The 24,799-nt window shown below is 36.6% G+C and overlaps 1 long non-coding RNA gene across 3 annotated transcripts in view; it reads left to right on the top strand.

Annotated features, from left to right (window-relative positions):
* LOC102167654 overlaps nt 1-24,799 on the top strand; it is a 238,059-nt gene that overhangs the window by 75,594 nt on the left and 137,666 nt on the right. Inside the window, exon 3 of one of the 3 annotated variants that reach the window (XR_002335821.1) lies at nt 7,885-10,167. The exons of 1 other annotated variant lie outside the window; for it this stretch is intronic. This is a non-coding gene — a long non-coding RNA (uncharacterized LOC102167654). Of the gene's footprint in view, nt 1-7,884; nt 10,168-24,799 lie in introns of those variants that run through there. One more of the 3 variants, XR_002335820.1, reaches the window with a different exon arrangement.

The raw sequence follows: 24,799 nt of genomic DNA on the forward strand, positions 1-24,799 counted from the left end.
GAGGTTGCAGGTTCGGTCCCTGCCCTTGCTCAGTGGGTTAACGATCCGGCGTTGCCATGAGCTGTGGTGTAGGTTGCAGACGCGGCTCGGATCCCGCGTTGCTGTGGCTCTGGCGTAGGCCGGTGGCTACAGCTCTGATTCGACCCCTAGCCTGGAAACCTCCATATGCCGCGGGAGCGGCCCAAAGAAATAGAAAAAAAAAAAAAAAGCCCTCAGATTAAAGGGGCCTCATAAGCACAAGCACACAAATTTTCATAATGCATTAAAAGTAACAATAGGGGCGTGTATAAGGTGAGAAAGCAAAGGACAGAAGAAGGTAGAACTAATGCTGTCTCTCAGAGTCAGGGAAGATCTCACTAGATGATTAAATTTGAGTTTATTCTCTGAGGGTATGGAGATATTTATTTGGGAGAAAAATAAAAAGGGTTATTTATCTGAGGCTGAAAAGACAGTTTGTACAAAGGTCAAGGTGCAAAAAATTTGGTGCCTTCAAAGAATAGCAAGATAATTTGCCCTCACTGGTGCCTAGAACTAAAAGAGTAATGGTGAGGTGATAGGATCGAGTATTGGCTCAGGCCTGGATGTATGATCTAAGCCAGAGAAGCAGTACGTGTAGGGGGGTGAAGTTGAGGAGTGGCAGAATGGAACAGAGAAAGACTTGCATCAGGGAGACCCATAAGGAAGCTCTTGTAGGAGTCCAAGTGACAGTTGGTGAGAGTCTGAACTGTGGTAATAGCAGTGAAGACATAGAATAGGATGGGTGAGGGGATATCATGGGTAAATAGAATTTGGCGAATGGTTGAATGAGTGAAGGAATGAGATAGAGCAAAGAACCAAAAATGAAGTTCCCATGTTGGACAACCTTGGCAGAAGATGGCCTTGACCTAGAAGAAGACATAGAAGAAGCAAGGTTTCACCACCTTGGGAGTGAAAAGAGAGTAGGAGGATAATGAGAATACCTGAAATGGATGACACAGGCAAGGGACATCGTGTAAAGTGAGAAAAGAAGACTGTACCATAAAGTTAAGTTGCATCATCACAGTTTAGGCATAGGCTAAGCTATTATTCCTCCCAGAGAATGGTCATGTCTTGGCGGAAGAAAGATCTCTAATTCAATAGCAACAAAGATGACTAAACAACAGGATCATGCTCTAGGGTTTGGCATCTAGCCTTAGCAAACTAGTGTGATAAGGAAGGCACCAACTTTTGCAGTCAAACAGACCTACATTTAGTGCATTTGAATTTTCATTCCCTACCTACTAGGTGAAAATTTGGGTTAGTCTCCAAATTTCTCTGAGCCTCAATTCCTTATCTGGAAATGTGAATGATAATACCTGCCTCAGGGGATTGTGGTGAAGATAAAGTATAATGTCTGATAAAGATAAATATATAGACAAATACAGAATATTGTATTATGGTAATGGTGATGGGTAAATCATTTTAAATTAGAGTATTAAAGTTAAAAGACTAAAGTATTAAAATAGCTATAAATAAAAATATTTTAGAAGATGCATGCTATAAATATCTATTTATTTATCTATAAATTGTGACAATAACAAAAAATTGTGTGTTGAGGGAGAAGTTAAAAAGTGTAGAGTTTTTGTATGCAATTTAACTGAAATTGAACCATTATGGCTCACCAGTAATGAACCCGACTAGTAACCACGAGAATGAGGGTTTGATCCTTGGTCTCGATTAGTGGGTTAAGGATCTAGCATTGCCATGAGTTGTGTTTTAGGTTGCAGACGCAGCTCAGATCCTGCGTTGCTGTGGCTGTGGTATAGGCCAGCAGCTACCACTCCGATTTGACCCCTAGCTTGGGAACTTCCATATACTGCAGGTATGGCCCTAAAAAGCAAAAAAAAAAAAAAAAAAAAAAATTATTATCAGCTTAAAATAGACTATTGTAACTGTAGGGTATTTTATGTAATCTCCAAGGTAACTACACACACACACACACACACACACACAGAGAGAGAGAGAGAGAGAGAGAGAAACCTGTAGAAATTATACAAAAGGAAATGAGAAAGGATTCAAAGGATATCAATTTTAAAAAATTAGTAGAACACAAAAGAACACAGCAAGAGTGGAATAGACAATAAGAACTATAAGACTGAAAAATAACAAAATGGCAATAGTAAATCCTTTCCTATCAACAGTTACTTTTAATGTAAATGGTTTAAACTCTAAGGAAAGATAAAGAGTGGCTGGCTGGATTGTGAAAAACAGCCAACTATATACTGTATACAAGAAACTTTATTTTTTCTTCCAGTTTTGTCGAGATAGAATTGACATACAGCAGTGTATAAGTTTAAGATGTACAACATAAAGATTTGATTTCTGTAGATCATGAAATGATTATCAAAGTAAGTTTAGTGAACATCTATCATCTCATATAGAAACAAAATTAAAGAAGTAGAAAAAAGTTTTCCTTGTGATAGAACTCTTAGGATTTACTTTCTTAACAACAGTCATATATAACATGCAGCAGTGTTAATTATATTTACATTCCTAGTGCTTATTTAACTTGCAACTGGAAGTTTGTACCTTTTGAGTACTTCATCCACTCCCATTCCCCAACTCTCCTGCCTCTGGTAATCCCAAATCTGATCTCTTTTTCTATAAGTATATTTGCTTTTGAAGTATAATTGACCTATAACGTTACGTCAGCTCCTGGTACACAACATAGTGATTTGATGTTTCTATACATTTCAAGATTATCACCACAAGAAACTTACTTTTTTTTCCTTAAGTTTTTTTATTTGATTACATGTTAAAATGATATTTTGGATAGACTGAGCTAAATTATATATATTATTAAAATAAAGTCCACCTATTTCTGTTCTTACTTTTTTTTAATGTTCCTGAACTTTATTTTTAAAAATTTTTAAATTATAGTTGATTTACAGTGTTGTTTCAACTTCTGCTGTACAGCAAAGTATATATATAGCTGGGTCACTTTGCTGTACAGAAGAAACTCACTTTAGATTAAGCACACACACACACTGAAAGTGAAGAGATGGAAAATGGTAACCAAAAGAGAGCAGGGTTGGCTAGAATTATGTCAGATAAAATAGACTTTTAAGTCAAAATGTCATAAGAGACAAAGAAGGACACTACATAATGATAAAAGGGACAATCTGCTGAGAAGATATAAAAATTAAGCACATATATTATATATAAATATAAATATATATGTCGAGTACCCCTGCCTTGTTCCTAATCTTACATGAAAAGCTTTCAGTTTTTCACCACTGAGAATTCTTAATGTTAGCTATGGGCTTTATATATAATGGCCTTTAATATGTTAAGATACTTTCCTTCTATTCCTAGCTTGTTGAGAATTTTTAATGGAAGGATGTTCAGTTTTTGTCAAATGCTTTTTCTGCATGTATTTAGATAATCATCTAATTTTTATCTTTTATGATGTTAATGTGGTACATCACATTCACTGGTTTTTGTGTTGAACCATCCTTACATCCCAGGGATAAGTCCCACTTGGTCATGGTGTATGGTCCTTTGATAGGCTGTTGGATCCTATTTGCTAGTATTTCTTGAAGATTTTGGCATCTACATTCATCAGTGATATTGGCCTATAGTTTTCTTTCCTTGTGATATCTTTGGCTTTGGGTTCAGGATAATGCTGGTCTCATAAAATGGGCTTAGAGGAATTTGAGAAGAATTGGCAGTAATTCCTTAAATGTTTGTTAGACTTCACCAGTGAAACTATTCGGTCCTGGGCTTTTGTTTTGGGGGAATTTTTTATTTATTTATTAGTATTATTATTTTTTTTTTACCAATTCAATGTCCATATTAGTTATAGGTCTTTTCACACTTTCTGTTTCTTCATGATTTACGCTCTGTAGGTTGCATGCTTGTAGGGATTTATGCATTTCTTCCAGGTTACCCAGTTTGTTGGTGAATGATTGTACATAGTAATCTTTTATAATCCTTTTTATTTCTGTGGCATCAGCTATAATGTCTGCTCTTCAATTCCTGGTTTTGAATTTTCTTTCTTTTTCTCTTAGTCTAGCTAAAGGTTTGACAACTCTTAGTTTCATTTTATTGTTGTTTTCTTATTTTCTATTTTGTTTATTTATGCCCTAATTTTTATTATTTCCTTCCTTATGCTAACTTCAGGCTTAGTTTCACCACTTCTCTTTGACATGGTTGTGGAAGTCCTAGCCAGAGCAATTAGAAATATAAATAAAAGGCATCCAAAATGAAAAGAAAGAAGTTAAATGTTACCTTTTTGAAGATGACATGATCATCTTATGTCTAGAAAATCCTAAAGACTCCATTTAAAAAACTGCTAGAACTAATACATGATTTTTAAAAATTTTCAGGATACAAAATCAACATGCAAAAATTCATTGCATTTCAGTACACTAACAACCACACTCTCTGAAAAGGAAATTAGGAAAACAGTACTATTTATAATAGTACCAAAACCAAAATAGTTAGGTATAATTCAAGCAGGTGAAAGAATTATATCCTGAAAGCTATAACACATTAATGAAAGAAATTAAAGAAGAAACAAACAAATGGAAAGAGAACATTTTTATCAGTTGCAAGACTTAATATTGTTAAAATGTCCAACAAAACCCTAGTGATCTACAGATTCCATATAGTCCCTATCCAAAATCCCAATGGTATTTTTTATAGTTAGAAAAAAAATTCTAAAATTCATACAGAACTACAAAAGTTCCCAAACAGCCAAAACAATCTTAAGGAAGAATAAAAAAGTTGGAGGCATCCCATTATCTGTTTTCAAAATATATTACAAATCTACAGTAATCAAAACAGTATGGTATTGGCATAAAAACCTACATATAGAATTATGGAACAGAATGGAGGGTTTAGAAATAAATCTACACATATATGGTCAACTGATCTCTAACAAGAGAACCAAGAATATACAATGATTAAAGGGTAGTCTTTTCAATAAATGTTGGGAAAACTGGATAACTACACATAAAAGAATGAAATTGGATCCTTATCTTAAATCATACATTAAACTTAGCTCAAAATAGATTAAAGACTTAAATGTAAGCTTTAAAATATAATACTCTGTGAAGAAAACATAGGGGAAAAATCTTCAAGACATTAGTCTTGGTAATAATTTCATGGATGTGATACCCAAATCACAGGCAACAAAAACAAAAATAAACAAGTGGGACTATATTAAATTAGAATCTTCTGCACAGCAGAAGAAACAATCAACAGTACAAAAAGCCAACCTATAGAATGGTTGAAATTACTTGAAAACCATGTATATGATAAAAGGTTAATCTTTATAATATATGAGGTAATCTTATAACTCAATTTTAAAAATTTAATAACTCAATTTAAAAATGGAGAGAGGACTTGAAAAGACATTTCTCCAAAGATATGCAAATGGAAAACAGGTATATGAAAAAATGCTTAACATCACTAATTGTCAGGGAAATGCAAATCAATACCACAATGAGATATTACCTCCCACCTGTCAAAGTGGCTAATATTAAAAAAAAGAAAAAAGGCAGGTGTTGAGGAAGATGTGGAGAAACTAGAACCCTTGCACACTGTTGTTGGGAATGCAAAATGATGTACCCACTATGGAAAAGAGTACAGATGTTCTTCAAAAAATTAAAATCAGTCTACCATATAATCCATAAGTCTCTTCTGGGTATTTATCTGCAAGGATTGAAATCAGGATCTTGAAGAGATATTAGCACTCCTATGCTTATAACAGTATTATTCACAGTACCCAAGATATGGAAACAATTTAAATATCCACTGGCAGTAGAATGGATATGGAAAATGCATTATACACACATACAATGGAATACTATTCAGCCTTATAAAAAGAAAGTGTATCTGCAATATGCCACAACATGGATAAACCTTGAGAGCATTATGCTATGTGAAATCAGCCATTACAGAAAGACATGGAATGCATGATGCTACTTATGTGAGGTATCTAAAATAGCCAGATTCATAGAATCAAAGAGTAGAAGGTGGTTGCCACAGTCTGGGAGCTGGGGAAAATGTATGTTACTAATCAACAGGCTTTCAGATAAGTCAAACAATTACCTTATAGAGATCTGCCGTGCAACATTCTGACAATAATCAACAGTACTGCTGACTTAAAAATTACTTAAAAATTTAAAAATCTAGAGCTCATGTTAAGTGTTCTATCGTAGTAAAATAAAAAAGTTTTAAAGTACAGCATTGGTATTTAGTATATATTAAGTGCTTAATAAATGTTAGTTCCTTGTCCTTTCTTTGCTCTTATTCTTGCTAATGGCTAGACTTGCCTGAGAACATTTTATTTAAGCAAAATGCTTTTGCCTCAAAATAAGCAAACTACTCTTAACTACAGAAGCTCTAGGTTCCTTGAAAGCAGGGACTATATCATATACTTTGATCAATCAAGTATATATTGAACATTTATTATTTTCTTAAGCTATAGATTACTAACACTATGTAGTACAAGGCTGGTACATAGTAGGTGCCCAATAAATAAAGAAATGCCTCCTAAATTGATGTGTATGGCAGCACAACCAATAAAAATAAGCATAAAATGCTTTATAATTTAGGTTGATATATAATCACTTGGTAACAACCTTGTTAAACCTAACAACATCCATGAGCAATAAGCATATCATTTTATAGGGAAAGGGAAATAGTTATAACAGTTATTTGTTCAAATTCACAGAAAGAAAAAGTCATTTCAGAACCAGAAATAGACAGCAGTTAATCTAACTGTCAGTAAATACAGGGAAAGCTCCCAGTGGTATTTCAGTTATGGGCCCAGTGAGGCGTGAACAGACCATCCCTTAGGATTTCTAATGCAGAAGAACAAACATAAAAATAGAAAACTGCCTTTCATGTAGTAAGTCCCAAGCTCTTTAATCATATTCAAAGTAGTAACCAGAATAGAGGGCCTTGGGTCAACAAGGAAGTAAGGTTGGCTCAGAGGAAGTCTGTCTGGGTTCAAGGGAATGGACTATACAAATTATGTAATGGTTCCATGTCTTTGGGGTTCTTTTTTATGACTGTGCTGAAAAATAAATTGATAGCATAAAGAGTCACCATATAGGAAGAGGATATGGTCTAATTTTTCTGTTTGGTACTTTCTTAGATTGTGAAAAGAGCAGTTTAAGCCAGAGTTTAAGGTGGGCTAAGATTTAGAGATTAATAAATTTTGCCAGTAAGTACTCAGAAGTGAGGTTAGTGAATTAGTTTAAAAAAAAAAAAAAAAGCACAGGTGTCAGACTGGCTAATGGGGTTATGATGGAGGTGTGGGAAGATAGAAAAGTTAAAAAAACAAAAAACAAAAAAAAAAACAGGTGACCAAATGGGGCAGAGTTTGAATAAGAGGCATTGGTGGTATGCTCAGGTCAGAAGTTAAAACAAGAATGAAGTTAGTGACTCCTTTCTCTAGTAGCTAGACAGGGAAGGGTAGGTTCCATCCCTCTTTGGGCTATCATGTCCTCATTTGTAAAATGCATATTTTATTAGTGCGCATATACAGAGGACATCCTCTGTAAAATTATTCCTACTTTAAAAACTCTGTCGCTCTGAGATATTGAGGTATCAGATGGTATTGAGGATGGCAGAAAGTACAATTATAGAGTCAGCAAGCAGAAGTCAAAACCTGAAAAGTCAAGAGGTTAGTTAAAGGCAGCAGGAGGGATTTTTCCAGGAAGCAGATTACACAGCTAATCCTTATGATATAGGTTGAATTGTGTCCCCCAAATGACATGTCTGAGTCCTAACCCCTAGCATCTGTAAACGTGACCTTATTTGAAAATAGGGTCCTTGCAGATGTAATCAAGTTAAGGTGAGGTCATAAGGGGTCAGTGTGGACCTTAATACAGTGACTGGTGTCTTTATAAGAACAGGGAAACTTGGACACTCAGCTATACACAGAAGAGAAGCCCACATGAGGATGGAAACAGAGCTTGGAATTACGCAGCTATGAGCCAAGGAACACCAAGGAATGCCAGCAACCACCAGAAGCCAGGAAGAGGCAAAGATTCTTCCCTAAATCCTTCAGAGGAAGCATGGCATTTCCAATACCTTGATTTTGGACTTCTATAACTGTTTTTCTGTAACTATGAGGAAATAAATTTCTGTTGTTTTAAGCCACCCAGATTACGGTACTCCATAACAATAGTCATAGGAAACCAGTGCACTTGCTATTTAAAGATGACTTTCAGCTGTGTTTTCCAGTTTTATGGGGCTGGTCCTCATAGCCCATGTTGTCATTTAGGACCATGGCATTAAACTTCCTTCAAATCCTACCTCTTTACCCTGCCAGGCCAGGAATCTCATGGTGGAACAAGGTTTGGTGAACAAGGTTTGTTGTCATGGAAGGCCTCTAGTATGACTGGAGAGTTCAGCCCACATCTTTTCTGGGTTTTGAGAATTAAGATTTTTCTCTTTCAGGACCAAGAACACATAAATAACTTACCTCAAATTCTTTCATAATTTACTAGTATTAGAGGCAGGTATGGTAGCTGGCTGAGTAGAAGACTAAGCATTGAAATTTTTACCAAGTCCAAACTCACTGCATGACAGGCCAGTAAATTAGGAGACAAGTTGTTGGGACAAGAAATAACTTTATTAGGACAGCCAGCAGAAGAAGATGGCAGACTGATGTTCTAGAGAACCATCTTAGGCCAGTCAAAATTCAGGCTTCTTTTATGCTAAATAAGACAGGGGGTTGGGGTGGGGGAGGTGGTGCTGCAAATTCTTGGTGCAGGAATTGTTTGTTTTTGCAGCTGTCCACATAGGTCAGGATGTTTCTGTAAACCTCCAACAAAACAATGTTATTCTCTGTATATGAATGGAAAAGTGCTACACTCTTAAAGGTCAGAGCCTTGAGAATAGGCCATCCTGTATATTTCATTCTATAGGGAATATTCTTAAAGCAAAAGCAATAGAATGTAACAGTTAAAGTAAAAGAAACAGATCTAATATGGAGTCATATTTGTTTTCCTCTATTACAGAATAAGTAGTCAATATTTTGAGTGTAGGGAAACCACTGGATCAGTGGCTACACTTTAGAGTCACTGAGATTTTTAACAAACACCAATGTCTAGGTCCTACCTGCAGAGATTAGAGTAAGAAAAATCCCAGGAATTTGTATTTTTTAAAAAAGTCTCCAGTATTCAGCATTGAAAATGTGTATAAGGTAATGACCTGGGTTATAAGAAATGGGATCTATGATGGATCCATTCAACTTCTTACCAGGTCTTATAGAAAGTTATTAATTTATTCTATGGATAATTATACCTAGTTCCTGAGTATCAGAGTTCTCTCAAAACTTCCTTTTGTGCTTTATATCTAACACCAAGCTTTGTCCCAAACTCTTCCTTCTCTGTCCTCCATACCCAATCAGTTATCTCCACAGTTTCTTTATGTCTTCAGATGCAGCTGACTTTAGACTGCCAGGAAAAGACATAATTCTTCTGATGCTGAGAAACATAGTCATAGTGAAGAAGTGGGACAGGAACTGTTTGTATTAGTGAATCCAGAACTGGCTGGAGCCTCTTTGACCTTAAGTTGGAGTAGGGTAAGGGTCTTGTGGGTTCTAAGGATGCCTAGTGGGCTGATGCTGTGTCTCAGAAACTAGACTTCTGGGAACTCCCTTGTGGTGGAGTGGGTTAAGGATCTCGCATTGTCACTGCAGGGCTTGGATCACTGCTGTGGCACAGATTCAATCCTGCCTGGGGAACTACCACATGCTGCAGGTGCAGCTGAAAAATAAAAACAAAAAGCTAGACTAATGCCTTCCAAGTAAACACTTATTTATCCTACCTTACAACTTGTACTGATGGAGGCTGGCTGAAACCATGCAGATATGCATGATATGCTGGGCCAGATCCTATGGGTAAATCAAGATAATGTCAAATAGATTCTTTACAGACTGTTGGAGGGAGACCAGTCTATTGTATTATTCCCAATGCCATTATACTCATAACAACAGTAAGTCAGAAGGTAACTTGGATTCAATTTAGTTTGTGTGGATTTCGATGAAGTACTTTCACTGATTTACCAGTCGTAATGAGAGGTGTATCTCAATGCAAAATTTAGGACATGAGGGAGACGGGATTAAGATAGAATAGAAGGACTAGAGCTCACCTTCTCTCATAAAAATAACAAAATTACAACCAAATGCTGAACAACCTTCAACCACATGGACTGGAAACCTTCAAAAAGGTATCCTACTCCAGAAGACAAAGAGGAGGGCATATCAAGATGGTAGGAGGGGTGATTACATGATATAAGCAACCCCATACCCATCAGGTGGGCAGCCCACAGACTGGAAAGTAACTGTGGGTCACAGAGACCCACCTACAGGAGTGAGAGTTCTGAGCCCCACATCAGGTCCCCATGCCTGGGGAATCTGGCACTGGGAGAAAGAGCTCCGAGAGCATCTGGCATTGAAGGCCAGTGGGCCTTGTGTGCAGGAGCTCCACCGGACTGGGGGAAATGGAGACCCCATTCTTGAAAGATGCACGCAAGCTTTCATGTTCACTGGGTCCCAGGGCAAAGCAAAGCCTCCACAGGAATGTGGGTCAGACCTGACTGCAGTTTTGGAGGATCTCCAGGGAAGGCAGGGGTTGACTGTGGCTCATTGTGGGAAGGTCATTGGAGGCAAAGGTCTCAGGAAGATTCATTGGCTTGTGTTTCTCTGGAGGTGTCCATTTGAGGAGGATCTGGCCTCACCCATCAGTAAACAGGCTTCCTAAAGACTCCCCAAGCACACAGCTGCCTCTAATCTCACCCAGAGACAAAGCCCCACCCATCGTAGAGATAAGAATCAGCCCTACCTACCTGTGGGCAGGCACCAGTCCCTCCCATCAAGAAGCCTACAGCAAGGCCCCTTACCAACTTCAGCCACAAAGGCAGCAGACATCAGAAGTAAGAGAGGCTACCAATCTACTGTCTGCAAAAAGGAGAACACACCAAAAACCTATAAAAATGAAAAGGCAGAGAACTATAACTCAGATAAGGAGCAAGAAAAAACATGAGAAAAACAGTTAAGTGATCTGGAGATTATCAGCCTCCAGGAAAAAGACTCTAGAATGTTGATGCTGAAGATGATGCAAGACATTGGAAATAAACTGGAAGCAAAGGTTGATAATTTATAGGAAACACTGAGCAAAGAAATACAAGATTTAAAACTTAAGCAATCAGAGATGCAGAATACAATAACTGAAATAAAATATTCATGAGAAGCAATTCAACCAACAGCAGAATATAGGAGGCAGAAGAACAAATAAGTGAGGTGGAGGATAGACTAGTGGAAATCACTGATGTGGAACAGGAAAGAGAAAAAAGATTGAAAAGAAATGAGTGTCTCAGAGAACTCTGGGACAATGTTAAATGTACCAATATCTGTATTACAGGGGTGCCAGAAGGAGAAGTGAGAGAGAAAGGGACAGAAAAAATATTTGACGAGATAATACCTGAAAGCTTCCCTAACATGGGAAAGGAACCACTTACTCAAATACAGGAAGCACAACGAGTGTCATATAAAATAAACCCAAGGAGGAACACCACGAGACACATATTAATCAAAGTGACCAAAATTAAAGACAAAGAGAAAATCATGAAAGCAGCTAGGGAAAAGAAACAAATAACATACAAGGGAACCCTAATAAGGTTATCAGCAATTTTTCAGCAGAAACTCTGCAGGCCAGAAGGAAGGGGCATAAGATACTTAAAGTGATGAAAGGAAAAAATCTCCAACCGAGATTACTTTACCCAGCAAGGCTCTCACTCAGATTTGAAGGAGAAACCAAAAGCTTTACAGATACGCAAAAGCTAAGAGAATTCAGCAACACTAAACCGGCCTTACAACAAATACTAAAGGAACTTCTCTAGGCAGAAAAGAAAAGACCACAACTAGAAACAAAAATACTACAAATGACAAGGCTCACCAGTAAAGGCATATATACAGTAAAGGTAGGAAATCATCCACGCACAAATATGCTACCAAAATCAGAAATCATGAGAAGAGGAGGGTACAAATGCAGGACACTGGAGACGCACTTGCAGTTAAGACATCAACAACTTAAGACAATCTTGTTTATATATATAGACTCCTATATCAAAACTTTAGGGTAACTGCAAGACAAAAATCTACAATAGATATACACACAAATAAGGAAAATCAACTCAAATACAACACTAAAGATAGTCATCAAACCACAAGAGGAGAGAACAAGAGAAGAAGGGAAGAAAAAAGAGCAACAAAAAGAAATCCAAAGCAATTAATAAAATGGCAATAAGAACATACATATCAATAATTGCCTTAAATGCAAATGGTCTAAATGCCCCAACCAAAAGACATAGACTGGCTGAAAGGATACAAAAACAAGACCCATATATATGCTGTCTTCAAGAGACCCACTTCACTTCTAGGGACACATGCAAATTGAAAGTAAGAGGATGGAAGAAAATATTCCATGCAAATGGGAATCAAAAGAAAGCTGGAGTAGCAATACTCAGAGCAGAAAAAAATAGACCTTAAAATAAAGAATATTGTAAGAGAGAAAGAAGGACATTACATAATGATCAAAGGATCAATCCATGAAGAAGATATAACAATTGTAAATATATGTGCACTCAACAAAGGATCACCTCAATATATAAGGCAACTGCTAACAACCTTAAAAGGAGAAATCAACAGTAACACAATAATAGTGAGGGAATTGAACACCCCACTTACAGCAATGGACAGATCATCCAGACAGAAAATCAATAAGGAAACACAGGCCTTGAATGAACCATTAGACCAGATGGACTTAAGAGATATTTATAGTACATTCCATCCAAAAGCAGCAGAATCACATTCTTCTCAAGTGCACAGGGAATATTCTCTAGGATTGATCACATTCTGGGCCACGAATCAAGCCTTGCTAACTTTAAGAAAATTGAAATCATATCAAGCATCTTTTCCAACTACGCTAGAAGCCTGGAAATCAATGACAAGAAAAAAACTATAAAAAAACTCGTGGAGACTAAACAGTATGCTACTAAACAACCAATGGATCACTGAAGAAATCAAAGAGGAAATTAAAAAATATCTAGAAGCAAATACAACAAAGATAAGACACTCCAAAACCTATGGGATGCACCAAAAGCAGTTCTAAGAGGGAAGTTTATAGCAATACAAGCCCACCTCAGGAAACAAGAAAAAGCTCAAAAAAAAAAAACAACCTAACTTTAATCTGAAGCAGCTAGAGAGAGAAGAACAGACAAGACCTAAAGTTAGCAGAAGGAAAGAAATCATAAAGATCAGAGCAGAAATCAATGAAACAGAAATGAAGAAAGCCGTAGAAAAGATTAATGAAACTAAAAGATGGTTCTTTGAAAAGATCAACAAAATTTATAAACCCTTAGCCAGACTTAATCAAGAAAAAAAGAGAGAGGACTCAAATCGATAAAATTAGGAAGGAAAAGGAGGGAGTTCCTATCGTGGAGCAGCAGAAATGAATCCAAGTAGGAACCATGAGACTGTGGATTCGATCTCTGGCCTTGCTCAGTGGGTTAAGGATCTGGTGTTGCTGTGAGCTTTGGTGGAGTTCACAGATGTGGCTTGGATATTGCATTGCTGTGGCTGTGGAGTAGGCTGGCAGATTAGATTAGACCCCTAGTCTGGAAACCTCTGTATGACATGGGTGCAGCCCTAAAAAAAAGACAAAGGACAAAAAAAAAAAAAAAGAAAAAGAAAGTTACAATGGACATCACAGAAATACAAAGGATCATAAGAGACTACTACATACAACTATATTCCAAAAAATGAAAATCCAGAAGAAATGGACAAATTCTTAGAAAAGTAAAATCTTACAAGGCTATACCAAGATGATACAGAAAAGAAGAATGGACCAATCACAAGTACTGAAATTGAAACTGTGATTAAAAAACTTCCAACAAACAAAAGTCTAGGACCAGATGGCTTCACAGGTGAATTCTATCAAACATTTAGAGAAGAGCCATCACCTATCCTTCTGAAACTATTCCCAAAAAAATCGCAGAGGAAGGGACACTCCCAAACTCATTCTATGAGTCCACCATCACCCTGATACCAAAACCAGACAAAGATGCCACAAAAAAAGAAAACTACAGGCAAATTTCACTGATGAACATAGATGGAAAAATCCTCAACAAAATACAAGCAAATGGAATCCAACAATACATTAAAAGGATTGTACATCATGACCAAGTGGGATTTATCCCAGGGATACAAGGATTCTTCAATATCCACAAATCAGTCAGTGTGATACACCACATTAACAAACTGAAGAAAGAAAACCATATGATCCTCTCAATAGATGCAGAAAAAGCCTTTGACAAAATCCAACACCCATTACTGATAAAAACCATTCAGAAAGTGGGCATAGAAGGAAACTATCTCAACATAATAAAGCCCATATATGACAAATCAGAGCTAACATCATTCTCAATGGAGAAAAGCTGAAAGAATTCCCACTTAGATCACGAACAAGACAAGGATGTCCACTCTTGCCACTGTTATTCAACATAGTTTTGGAAGTCTTAGCCACAGCAATCAGAAAAGAAAAAGAAATAAAAGGAATCCACAATAGAAAGGAAGAAGTAAAACTATCACTATTTGCAGATGACAAGATACTATACCTAGAAAATCCTAAAGATGCTACCAGAAAACTGCTAGAGCTCATTGATGAATTTGGTAAAGTTGCAGGATACAAAATTAATACACAGAAATCGACTGCATTTCTATATACTAACAATGAAATATCAGAAAAAGAAATTAGGGAAACAATTCCATTTATCATCACATCAAAAAGAATAAAATACTTAGGAATAAACGTATGTAAAGAGAGAAAAGATCTATACTCTGAAAACTGAAAGATGCTGATGAAAGAAATCAAAGATGATAGAAACAGATGGAAAGACATACCATGCTCTTGGATTGGAAGAATCAGTATTATCAAAGTGACTATACTACCAAAGGCAACCTACAGCTTCAGTACAATGCCTATCAAATTACCAAGAACATTTTTCAGAGCACTAAAACAAAATATTTTAAAGTTTCTTTGGAAGCACAAAAGACCTAGAATAGCCAAAGATATCTTGAGAAAGAAAAATGGAGCTGGAGGAATCAGGCTCCTTGACTTCAGACTGTACTAAAAAGTTACAGTCATCAAAACCATATGGTACTGGCACAAAGACAGAAATGTAGATCAGTAGAACAGGATAGAAAGCCCAGAATTAAATCCACACACGTACAGTCAACTAATCTATGACAAAGGAGGCAAGAATATACAATGGAGAAAAGACAGACTGTTCAACAAGTGGTGCTGGGAAAACTGGACAGCTATATGTAAAAGAATGAAATTAGAACACTCCCTAACACCATACACAAAAATAAACTCAAAATGGATCAAATACCTAGATATAAGACCAGACACTATAAAACTCTTAGAGGAAAACATAGGCCAAACACACTCTGACATAAACCACAGCAATATCTTCTCAGATCCACCTCCTAGAGTAATGACAATAAAAACAAAAATAAACAAATGGGATTTAATTGAACTTAAAAGTTTCTGCACAGCCAAGGAAACCCTAAACAAAACGAAAAGACAACCCATAGAATGGGAGAAAATCGTTGCAAATGAATCGACTGACAAGGGATTAATCTCCAAAATTTATAAACACCTTCTGCAGCTTAATACCTAAAAAACAAACAGTCCCATCAAAAAATGGCCAGAAGATCTAAACAGACAATTCTCCAAAGACATACAGATGGCCAAAAAAACACATGAAACGATGTTCAACATCACTCATCATTGGAGAAATGCAAATCAAATCCACTCTGAGGTACCACCTTACACCAGCCAGAATGGCCATCATCAAAAAGTCTACAAACCGTAAGTGCTGGAGAGGGTATGCAGAAAAGGGAACCCTAATACACTGTTGGTGGCAATGTAAATTGGTGCAACCACTGTGGAAAACAGTGTGGAGATTCCTCAGAAAACAAAAAATAGAACCACCATTTGATCCAGCAATCCCACTCCTGAGCATCTATCCAGAGAAAACCATCACTCAAAAAGATACATGTATTCCAGTGTTCGTTGCAGCACTACATACACTAGCCAAGACATGGAAACGACCTAAATGTCCACCGACAGAGGAGTGGATCAAGAAGAAGAGGTACACATACACAATGGACTATTACTCAGCCATTGAAAGGAAAGAAGTAACAGCATTTGCAGCAACATGGATGGACCTAGAAATCATTGTGCTAAGTGAAGTCAGCCAGACAGGGAGACACCAACATCAAATGCTATCACTTACATGTGGAATCTGAAAAAAGGACACAAGGAACTTCATTGTAGAACAGATACTGACTCACAGACTTTGAAAAACCTATGGTTTCCAAATGAGACAGGTGGGGGTATGGGGGGATGTGCCTGGCATTTGGGATAGAAATGCTATAAAATTTGGTTGTGATGATCATTGTACAACTATAATTGTAATAAAATTCATTGAGTAATTTTAAAAAATAATAAAAATTTAGGATATGATTTTAAAAAGAAAATTAGTTTGTGTGCTCCCAAGAGTTCATTTAATGTAAACAATTAATGTACATTATCTGTCTTACAAGCTGGAAAGCATTTCAGTAGTGATGGTGCTGAGATCAGTAGCCTTATATAACCTCATTTACTTATTTTATATTACATAAGAGGAATCAGAGCCCAAAAGGGGGAAAGAGAAGGGGAAATGAGCCTTCACAGCAAATCTACTTCAGTGAACTTCTGGTGTTGCTTTGAATCTGACTCTTTTTTCCTTCTGGATAACTATTGTTAGATGTTTACCCTGTTTTGAGGCACTATGGTAAGCTCCTTGTATACATTACCTCATTTAATGCTCACAACACATCTCTGAGGAATGCATCACTAATGACTGCATCATAGAAACTTTGGAATTTTGCTATTCAGTTTTAGAGTCAGTTCCATAAGTGAATATTTAAGATCTGCTAGGATCCCTATCAATCTCAGTGCCGTGGCTGTAGTGGAAACCATGACCTAGAATTCATGGTGAATCTACAACTAAGTCCAGGTCATGTTTTGCCTGTATAGGTGGGTCAGAAGTAGCCCAGGGGGAGCCTGAGAAATGTTAGTAAAAGTATGCAAACCTGAAAGCAAGTTCTCAGGACTGCCATGCCCTGTAATTCAAGTAACCAAGTTAAGGTTCAAATCCAAGAAATCTGGGAAAGAGAATTAGTGATACAATCTCCTCTTGTTGGTTCCTAAAAATCATCATTGGATTCTTCTCTTAACAGCCTAGCCAGATGAGAATTATTTCTTTTTCAGAATTTTTAAAAAATTTTTACACAATTTTTAAAGGTTACTTTCCATTTAGTTATTACAAAATATTGTCTATATTCCCTGTGTTGTTCAGTCATCCTTGAGCCTCTTACACCTAGTAGTTTGTGCCTCCCACTTCCCCACCCTTACATTGCTCCTCCCCTCATCACAGGTAACCACTAATTTATTCTTTATATATTCTCCATTCTATGAGTCTGTTTTTTTTCTGTTATATTCACTAGTTTGTTGTATTTTTTAGATCCTACCTATAAGTGATGTCATATAGTATTTGTCTTTCTCTGACTTATTTCACTTAGCATAATGCCCTCCAAGTCCATCCATATTGCTGCAAATGGCAAAATTTTGTTCTTTTTTATGGCTGTGTAATATTATATATACCACATCTTCTTTATCCATCCATCTATTGATGGACATTTAAGGTTGCTTCATATCTTGACAATTACAAATAATGCTGCTATGAACATTCAGGTGCATGTATCTTTTCAAATTAGTGTTTTTGGTTTTTTAAGATATGTATCCAGTAGTGGAATTGCTGGATCATATGGTAGTTCTATTTTTAGTTTTTTGAGAAACCTCCATACTGTTTTCCACAGTGGCTATACCAGTTTACATTCCCACCAATGATGTACAATGGTTCTCTTTTAGATGAGGAGAATAATTTCTGTAAAAAATCAGAGATCTATGAATTAAGTCTCAATCCAGATCAGTGTAGTCAGTGTATATCTTTGGACCCTGCTTCAGAATTTCCCACTTTAGCTCTACCAAGTCACATTTTCAGAATATCTTGTGGAAATGTATATAGGATAAAAGGCAAGAGATGTTTTCATTCCTATGAATATGCAAAATACTTAAAAGCATCCAATCAAATTTATGCCCATTTAGAAAAGAAAAGGCCAAGGGCAAATTTTTGAAGCTATTCTATAGTTATGGGTATTGTAAATAAATGTGCTTGTGGAGGTACCCATCATTTGTCTACTTTGTAAAGCTTATAGTTCTGAAGTGATTGACTGCCATTGCATTTTCTCCTCCTTTACTCAAAGTATGAACGGAATAAGTAATGAATGAGGCTGACATAGGAAGCTTGTATGAGTTGGTTGGAAGAGGGGAACTGAATCAGTGGAATTGTAGAGCCTGTTAAATCTCAAAGATTTCTGTGGGTCACAACTCACTTTGACTCTCTCTTAGAAGATATCAGATTCAGATAGTTAAGAAGAATGTGTTTGGAAGATGCTAGTGTTTACCTTGAAATTAAAATTCTATTTCTTCTACACTCAAGTTGTACTAGGAACAACCTAAGGATTTTTAAGCAGACTATATTTGCTTCAGTAGTTCTCTCTTTATTTAGTATTTCTTTAAAATTGTTAGATCCCTGGCTGGAAGGAGTCATTCTGCTTCTTAGACATTATTTTAAAAAGTCAGAAATAACAGCTAAAGACATGAATGTGTCTATGCAATATTGAAACCTGCCTGTGTACATTCTAATAGACTGATTTGGAAGCAGGAAGTAAATTTCAGAATTATATATAAATAATTAAGAATAGTGTCAGTCTGAGATTCATCTGAAATTCATAATAAGCTCCTTTTAGATACTCCATCTTTTTTTTTTTTTTTTTTTTTTTTTTTTGGCTGCACTTGTGGCATATGGAAATTGCCAGGCCAGAGATGTGAATCCGAGCTGCAACTTCCGCCTACATCAGACATGCACCACAGCAGGAACTAGAAAATATTTATTTGTTTTAATATCTTGATTTTTACTTAGAAAGTGTGTGTTCATCCTCTGAAATTAAACCAATGTATAAAAATCTGAATATAAAAATCAACACAAGAATTAGCCACATGGTATTTTAGAGAAGTAAATATCTCTAGGGTATTTAAAATAGGGATTAATGTACTTTTTCACACCTGCTTGGTAAAGATAGAGAGGTAAGCCAGACTTTTAGAGAGGTAAAAGCAGACTTTTTATAGCCTTCAAGTAAGAGTGTGAGATTGAAAGTGTGAAGACCTGAACTTTTAAATCTGTACACTTTTATAGTTTTTAAATGTATTCATGAATCATTTGTGCCCCTAAAAAATAATTTTCAAAAGAGAAGTTATGTGCTGAAAGAAAAGCACATGCAAAGAAGATTTTATTTCCTTTAGAATTTAGTGTCAGAGAAACTGCCTTCAAAAAGGAATTTGTTTATATACGTCTTCATTTCTAATGATAATAATTCATGATGCTTCCCTTTGAATTCTGCCTTTCAGGAAACTCAGAATCAAAATTGATGCTCACACAGAACAGCTGTACTAGTCTATGAAGTTAGCATATTTGCTATTGCCTCTTTTCACAGATCCTATTTCCAATTCCTGGGTTTATTTTATCAAACTTATTTTATATGTGATCTTGGTTATGAGCCACTTAATATGTTTTAAGAAAGAAATGATGAATACATAAATAAATAACCTAATAATTATTTTCATTGAATTTTAAAGTCATTTCATGTTTCAGAATTTTGTAGTGATCCTTTACTTGTACCCACATGTAACTCGATTTTAAACATTCTTATTCTGTAGCATGTAACTCACACCTTAAAAAAATAATCAGAGGGTTCCAGAATCTGCAGAAAAATATATACAGTATTTCTTTTTCCCCTTGTACTGTCTGAGGTAGTTGTTTAGATCTAGTGAGCCATCCAAGTTAATTATACCCCAAGGAAGTCCATAGACCTCAGGGATTTGATGGCAATGTATCTATTTATCAAAGTCCTCAGTGGGTAAAGTAAAATAGTCCTTAAAGAATAATTGATGGAAAGACCCCAGTGCAGATTTATACAAGAAAATGAAAATGCAGTCTACTTCAAATAATAAGGCTGTACATTATTTAGAATACTGATAATCATGACTATAAGCCCACCTTCCCCCTCCCCCCATTGCCACACAGCAACACAGGCTCGCATACAGCATCCTGTTTTGCAAGTCCCAAAGATGGCTCTACCCCTGGTTTTAAAAAGAAGTAGATCATTTCTGGTACTTTTTAGTGTGCCTTTTATTTTGAGTGTCTTTTGAAACACATCCTGCTGTGTTCCAGAAATAAACTGGCAGCTCTCTCACTCTTGCCCTGTTGAAACTGCTCACCCTTCAGTTCCCCGTGCAAACAAAGCCATGAGAAAAGTGTTTTGGACAAGCCTTTTCCCAACTAACAGCTTGAATGTGCTCTGGGAACACTAACATGATTTTCTAATTAACATTAATTCTGCTTAGCTTCAACTATGAAAGAAATGGGGTTTCTTCAAACAGCAATTAACAAAGCAAACCCCAATAAAGGGAACATACTCTCTCCCCACCTCCAGCCCCCAACAGGAAATTCCCCCCTGTTGAGTTTTCCCCAAGGTCTCTATAAAGTTTTTCTGATGAACTTGCTAGAGCCTTAATGAGAATGAATCAGCACAGATTTTCCATCATATAAACAGAAATATTTAATTTCATGAAAAGGGACAGCATTCTTGTCTCTGCCTACTATATAATATCTTCAGTTTTTCCTCCTTCCTGCTAATTCCTTTCTCATAGTATTTTTACTATAGTAATTTCTCAGGGTTTCCCAAACCTGAGGACTATACCTAAACATCATAGGTGAAACAAAGACTTAAGCCTTTACTTCATTACTGACTCCATTTTGTTACTTGAAGCAAAGGGAAAATATTTGCCCTCTTTGTGTTTGCTCAGAATAAATTTTCTTGCATGGACCCCTCCCAGGGCCCAGAGGGACAATTGTACTTCCAGACATGCCCAAGAGACAGAGCAACATATCCAAACATCCCACTAGGAAAACGTTTCTCACACCATGTTCAGAAAAAATACACAAGATGTTATTCTGTGTACTATCCAGAAAGGGTTCTGTGGTCAAATAAATTTGGGAAATGCTGTAAACCATGTTCTTTTAGAAATTCACAAAAAAATGTTAGCATGTTAAAAGCTCTGAAAGTTTTAATTAAAAAGAAAATCTAAGTAACCTTGCTTAACTATTTTTATTATTCCAAGTAATTTGACAACACCTTGCTTCATGTAATGCTAGCATTCTACAAATCACTGAAAAAGGTGGAAAGTGAATACTTACTAAGAACCAACTATGTGCGTTGAATGTTCTAATTAATCCACTTATCAACACTGTGAGATAAATATTATACCCATTTTATGGATTAAAAACACTTTGGGAGTTCCCGTCATGGCTCAGTGGTTAACGAATCCGACTAGGGACCATGAGGTTGTGGGCTCGATCCCTGGCCTTACTCAGTGGGTTAGGGATCCGGTGTTGCTGTGAGCTGTGGTGTAGGTGGCAGACGCAGCTCAGATCCCAGGTTGCTGTGACTCTGGTGCAGGCTGGCGGCTACAGCTCCAATTAGAACCCTAGGCTGGGAACCTCCATATGCCGCGGCAGTGGCCCTAGAAATGGCAAAAAAAAAAAAAAGACAAAGAAAAACAAAACAAAACAAAAAACCACTTTGAATTTCATTTCCAGCTTTACATATGTAATTTGTAATAAATAAATATGTAATGTATAATAAATTATAGAGCTAGCATTCTAATCCTCGTCTGTCCCAACTTTAAGACCTGTGTTCTTTCTACTCTATTACATTTTCTATTTAATTCCTAAACTAAGTTTTTGCTGTGGCAAAAGTTTGACTTACCTCTTGTTCTGTATTGACTGATTATATAGAGGTGGCAGGCTTCATGAGGACAGAGGCTGTTTATGTTTTGTTTATCTGTGTCTTTCTAGTACTCACTAAAGCTCCAGTCACTCAGCAGACCCCCAGCAGCTATTGAATGAAAGAATGAATGTGGTGTTGAGAACAAGTGAAAGCATTACCTTAGTCCAGACTACCCTGGGTTTTGGGGGGAGGTTTGGGCTGCATCTGTGGCTTGTGGAAATTCCCAGGTCTGGAATTAAACCTGAGCCACGGCAGTGATAACACCATGAGGATGTGTGTTCAATCCCTGGCCTTGTTCAGTGAGTTAAGGATCTAGTGTTGCCACAAGCTGTGGCATAGGTCGCAGATGCAGCTCTGGTCTAGTGTTGCTGTGGCTTTGGCGTAGGCAGTAGCTGCATCTCTGATTAGACTCCTAGCCTGGAAACTTCCATATATCACAGGTGTGGCTGTAAAAAGGAAAAACAAAAAAATATTAACAAAACAAAGCAAAACAACATAGTCCTGAAGTTGCCTTGTGGCCTAGAAGTTAAGGATTCAGCATAGTCGTATATAAAACTGTTTATGAGTGTTAATTTAAAAAATAGAATATGCTTTAGGTCACATGGAAGTTGTTTATTCAACAAGTATACTGAGCGCCAACGACATGCAGGGCACCTGGGGGACTCAGCAAAAAGTGAAATAGAAGAGCCAACATTCCAGACAGGAAGAAAGAAAATTTGGCAACAGCAAGAATACAAAGTAGAAAGTGGCAATCACTTACAAGAGAAGAGATGGAGCCTAGTGAAATTCAGAGAAGTATTTTTTTGACAGTATAGTATGGGTGTCAGATCTAGACTGAACCGACTGTCATGGTTTGCCTTCCATGACATTTTGCTCCACACAAGCTCTTACTAGATGTGCAGGATATACATAAAGTCTAGAAACACTGATAATATTTTGTATTTTCACAGACTGAGGAGATCTTTGATGACATTATGATTATTTACCTATGTGTGCACATTATATGGACACTCTGTAGAGGTAAATACAAAGCAATTTTGTGGGCCACCTATCCAAAATTACATGAAATAGATGAGTGTCTTGGAATCCTGAGTAATTCCTCTTGTTTGAAATGTGAATATTCACTTAATTTGTTTGCTAATAACTAGTAGGAATAAACTATAGAATAACTATGGAAGAAAATATATGCCTTCAAACCTTACTAGTATATAATGGGCAGGCATAAGCGAATAGACCCGATTTTTATTTCTACTTCTAGATTCTATATGGTTTTCTAAGTATGTTCCTAAGAGGAAACTAGAAATAAATTACCTTAAAATGGATAGTGTGTATGCTGTTTAATTGCCAGGAACTAATAAGAATTGTTGAATCAAGTAAGACTGAAGGTAGCTTAACCTTGTCGTATACTTTAAGAAACATAAAATTTTTCTTCAAAGAATAATTTCATGCTCAGAATTACTAAAGGCATATAGCATAGAATGACTCTATCTTTTCCTATTGTAATCTTTGCATTCTTCTCTTTCTCCTAAGACATAAGGTGACATATCCAAGTGCTTGTCCTTCATCAGATGTTTCTATGAGCAGCAGAGCAGAAAGCTGTAAATATCTATTCACTCGTAATATGTCATTCTGTATGTATTAAGGACAGTTGACTTCACATGTCATAGGTAATTAGAAAACTTATGTGAAGTTCCAGATTTTTAAAGTTCAGCACCATATACTTTTAATGAATACATGTTTTCTTATCTTTCAGTATGTCTGAATTTCCTTCCATCTCTCACTTTTATGGTGGATAAATTATCTCCATGGCCATTTAATTCAAAAGATTTAATCAAGGTATATTTCCTCTTATTTTAATCCCTTAGTCGGGATTGTGCAATACAATTTCACTGTTTTTTTTTTTTGCAAGCAAGAAAATTTATTTCTGTCCTGAGAGTCAGTAACCCAGAATGTTCTGTCCCTAGAAGTAATTTTTAGAGGCTCACCTGAGAAAACAGGAGAGTTGAATAAGGTGTAGGTGAAAAATGAAAAGTTGATATGTCCTGTTCAGACAGCAGGGACTAGTCTGAATGTTGGAAGGGCACAGTTAGTTCAGGTGTAAATGGCCAACTAGGCCCTCTAGACTTGTTAATAGCAGTTCACAGAACCTATCTACTGATGAATTCTGGTGGGCTGAACTGGAATCACCCAGATGTCTAGGCTTGTGGGCATGTGTAATTCAACACTTCAGTACTAAACTGAAGTAAAAGCAGTGCTTTTACTGCTGTTCAAGGGCATGAGTGGACACCTTTCAGATTTTTTACAAGTTTGACACATTCATTAGCAGAAGATGGACATTTAGGGCAGCATTCACTATCCAAATAATCTTTCTAAATACTGAGCCATGTTACATAAGGGACTTGAGCATCCACCAATTTTAGTATCTGCAGAGTGTCCTAGAATCAATCCCCCTTGGATCCCAAGGGGCAGTTTTATTTCTCTTCTGGAATCCTGCTTCCAGAGGCATCTTTGTACCAAACAATTGTCATTGAAGCAATTGTTAGGTTTCAGGCCTCTTCAGACTAGACCTCTCTATGGTATGCAATATGACTGATCATGGCTTGTTTCTTGAAACACTCTTTTTCCTTCCTTAATGTCACACTATTCTAGTTTTCCTCTGATTTCTCTGGCCTTTCTTTTGTGACTCCTTGCGTGTACATCTTTCCCTAAGCAGCCTTTAAAAAGATACCATGGATC

Source organism: Sus scrofa, chromosome 9 (assembly GCF_000003025.6).
Source record: "Sus scrofa isolate TJ Tabasco breed Duroc chromosome 9, Sscrofa11.1, whole genome shotgun sequence".
Classification (NCBI taxonomy): Eukaryota; Metazoa; Chordata; class Mammalia; order Artiodactyla; family Suidae; genus Sus; species Sus scrofa.